The 4,012-nt window shown below is 43.6% G+C and overlaps 1 pseudogene; it reads right to left on the reverse strand.

Moving 5' to 3' along the window:
• Window positions 1–371: 371 nt before the first annotated feature.
• LOC108517455 (ornithine aminotransferase, mitochondrial-like) lies at window positions 372–2,312 on the reverse strand (annotated as a pseudogene).
• Between the last annotated feature and the right edge of the window lie 1,700 nt (window positions 2,313–4,012).

A 4,012-nucleotide genomic window follows, 5' to 3' on the forward strand; every position in this document is an offset into this window, starting at 1 on the left:
CGCTAGAGATAACTTTTCAAATACAAAACATTTATACCAGCAAGGAAATTATGAAAACATATATAAAATATACTGAAGGATGTGACTTAAAGGCTGTCTGTATACATAGATGTGCTTCACCTTAGAAAGTACACATGCACATCAAAACACTTTTACTGAATATAGATGTCATTACAGTCTTTTACATTACAAAGCAAACAGCAGGTTCATAAACGTTCTTCTATTATGTATCAACGGAAAAAAAAAATATATTCCAAAAAACGGTTTTGAAGACACATGGGAGTGGAATGTGCCCGCATTAAGAGCAGAGCTTTTACAAGACCACCTCTCTCCAGCCGGCTCCTGGGGACCACTGAAAACAGCTGCTACCCTCAGAATGACAAGATGGGCTTGTTAATGATTTCACTGTACTCTCAAATCTCATCCTCCTTGACCCCAGCAGAGGTGAAACTTGATGATGTCGCCATGGGTTGGCTTGGCCAGAAGTCCATAATCTTGAAGTCGTAGACACACCTTCCAAGCATCACAATCTTTGGTTTCTTTAATAACAATAGCGTTTAATAATTCCTTTCCTTGCCGAGCACAGTGACTCATGCCTGTAATCCCAACACTGGGTCCCAACCGCCTGTGATCCACCTGCGGTCAGGAGTTTGAAACCAGCTTGATCAACATGGCAAAATCTCATCTCTACTAAAAATACAAAAATTAGTCAGGCATAGTGGCGCGTGCCTGTAATCCCAGCTACTCAGGAGGCTGAGGCAGGAGAATCATTTGAACCCATGAGGCAGAGGTTACAGTGAGCCGATATCACGCCATTACACTCCATCCTGGGCAACCAGAGTGAACCTCTGACTCAAATAAATAAATAAATAAAATAATTATTTTCCTCTTACGGCAGTTACAACATTAGAAGGTAGCTTCATGGGTTCATTTACCAAGATAATACCCATTTTTTCTGCATTTTCAGCAAGGTTTTCTTCTAAAACCTCAAGGGCTACAATGGCCACTCGGCAGCCTAGTGGATTGCCACCATATGTGGACCCATATTCCCCTAGCTTAATGGTCAGCATTATGTCATCGTCCCACAGCACCACTGACACAGAGTATCAGCCCCCAGAAAGGGCCTTTCCAAGGAGGACTATGTCAGGTCTGACATCTTCATGATCAACAGCCAGCCATCTACCAGTTCTGGCCAATCCTGACTGTATTTCATCAGCAATATATAGATCTGGTGCCTGGTGCAGAACTCTCGCACTCCCATTAGGTAACCTGGATCTGCAACACACCCACTTCACCCTGAATTGGTTCTACCACGAACACAGCCACTTTTGGATTCTGAAAAGCATGCTCCAGTGCAGGCAGATCATTGCAGGGAATGACATCAAATCCCGGCATAAATGGTCCAAAACCATCATAACTGGTCGGGTCTGTGGAACTGGAAATAGCAAACAATGTCCTACCCCAAAAGTTTCCAGCTGCTAAAACAACCTTTGCTTTGTGTTTCTGAATGCGCTTCACGGTATAGCCCCACCTATGAGCTAGTTTACAGGCAGTCTCTCCAGCTTCCATTCCTGTATTCATAGGAAGAACTTCGTGGTAGTTGAAAAGTTTAGTAATATACTCCTCATATTCACCAAGTACGTTATTATAGAAAGCTCTAGAGGTGAAGGTCAATTTGTTCCCTTGACTCTTTAGCGCATTCACAATCTTGGGGTGACAATGCCCTTGGTTGACAGCACTGTAAGAACTCAGGAAGTCAAAATATTTTCTGCCTTCTACATCCCATAAATAAATACATTTTCCTCTCTCTAGGGCTACAGGTAAAGGATGGTAATTGTGCACACCACACTTAGATTCCCTTTCAAAAATGTAATCAGAAGTTGGAGGTCCTTGGACTGTTTTCTTTGGGTTTTCTTTGTTTGTTTGGAGACGGAGTTTCGCTCTTGTTGCCTAGGCTGTAGTGCAATGGCGCAATCTCGGCTCACCGCAACCTCTGCCTCCCAGTTTCAAGCAATTCTCCTACCTCAGCCTCCCAAGTAGCTGGGATTACAGGCATGCACCACCGTACTGGGCTAATTTTGTACTTTTAGTAGAGAGGGGGTTTCTCCATGTTGGCCAGGCTGGTCTCAAACTCCCAACCTCAGGTGATCTGCCCGCCTTGGCCTCCCAAATTGCTGGGATTACAGGCGTGAGCCACTGTGCACAGTCTGGATTGTTTTTTTAGTTGCAACAGATGTAGCAGAAGCCACTGAAGAATGAGCTCCACCACTAAGTTCAGCAAACCTCTGCAAAGGTGCGAGTTTGGAAAACATTGTGTCCTTCAAGTAGAAAAACCACAGATCGACTATTTTTTCTTCCCACGGTTCAGACTAGAATACAGATTTTTAACCCGAGATCCAGGGACGATCTTCAGAGAGTCCAAAATCTGACAGTGCCTGAGGACCACCCGGGACATGCGACATTTACAAAGTGCAGCCATGTTCTGTGTCTTGATTACGGTGTTGGTTACAGGAGTCTACACATGGGATAAAAAGGCATAGGACTATACACACTATTGTACCAATGTCAATTTCCTGGTTTTGATATTGTACTATAGTATTTTTACACTACTATAGTATAGAGGAAACTGAGTAAAGGGTATATGGGACATCTCTGTACTATTTTTGCAATTTCCCATAAATCTATATTGTTCCCAAGTAAAAAGGGTAAAACATATAATCTTTTTTGAGACGCTGTCATCCAGGCTGGAGTGTAGTGGGGCAATTATAGCTCACTGCAGCCTCGAACTCCTGGGATCAAGCAATCCTCCTGCCTCAGCCTCCCAAGTAGCTAGGACTACAGGCACATGCCACCATACCCAGCTATTTTCTTTTAAGAGATGGGGTCTTACTATGTTGCCCAAGCTAAAAATACATTTCTTAATGAAAGATCAGGATGAGAAACAACAGGCTTATGTGAATACCTGCACAATAACCAAATACAACTTCTAGAAGTGAAAATGGTGATTTAAATAATTAATAAACGTATTAAACTGCAGATGAGACACAAATGAAGAAATAATTAGTGAACTAAAATATAGCACTGAGGAAAACAGACAATTAGAGATAAAGAAACAGAAAATAGGCCGGGCGCGGTGGCTCAAGCCTGTAGTCCCAGCACTTTGGGAGGCCGAGGCGGGCGGATCACAAGGTCAGGAGATCGAGACCATCCTGGCTAACACAGTGAAACCCCATTTCTACTAAAAGTACAAAAAAAACTAGCTGGGCGAGGTGGCGGGCGCCTGTAGTCCCAGCTACTCGGGAGGCTGAGGCAGGAGAATGGCGTGAACCCGGGAGGCGGAGATTGCAGTGAGCTGAGATCCGGCCACTGCACTCCAGCTTGGGCGACAGAGCGAGACTCCGTCTCAAAAAAAAAAAAAAAAAAAAAAAGAAACAGAAAATAGGCCGGGCGTGGTGGCTCACGCCTGTAATCCCAGCACTTTGGGAGGCCGAGGCGGGTGGATCTCCTGAGGTCAGGCGTTCCAGACCAGCCTGACCAACGTGGTGAAACCCCATCTCTACTAAAAATACAAAACTTAGCCAGGCATGGTGATGCATGCCTGTAATCACAGCTACTCAGGAGGCTGAGGCACAAGAATCACTTGCACCCGGGAAGTGGAGGTTGCAGTGAGCCGAGATTGCGCCATTGCACTCCAGCCTGGACAAGAGTGAAACTCCGTGTCAAAAACAAAAACAAAAAAGAAATGGAAAATAAAAGATATGGAGGATAGAATGAAAAGAGCTCATATATATTGAACACAAATTATAGAAAGGGAGAATAGAAAGATTTATGGAGAACAATGTTCAAAGGGATTAATGGCTGAGAATTTTCCAGCTTTGGTAAAAAGCACCAATGCTCCTTATGTGAGCTTACCCAGACCTATTACTTTATTATTTAAGGAATTATTTACTAAAACGCATGTTGCTTTAATGTAGTTTCATTATAATCCAGTGTTCATTAAGAGATGCCATTT

The sequence above is a fragment of the Rhinopithecus bieti genome, unplaced genomic scaffold (assembly GCF_001698545.2).
Source record: "Rhinopithecus bieti isolate Rb0 unplaced genomic scaffold, ASM169854v2 scaffold_41736, whole genome shotgun sequence".
NCBI classification, from domain to species: domain Eukaryota; kingdom Metazoa; phylum Chordata; class Mammalia; order Primates; family Cercopithecidae; genus Rhinopithecus; species Rhinopithecus bieti.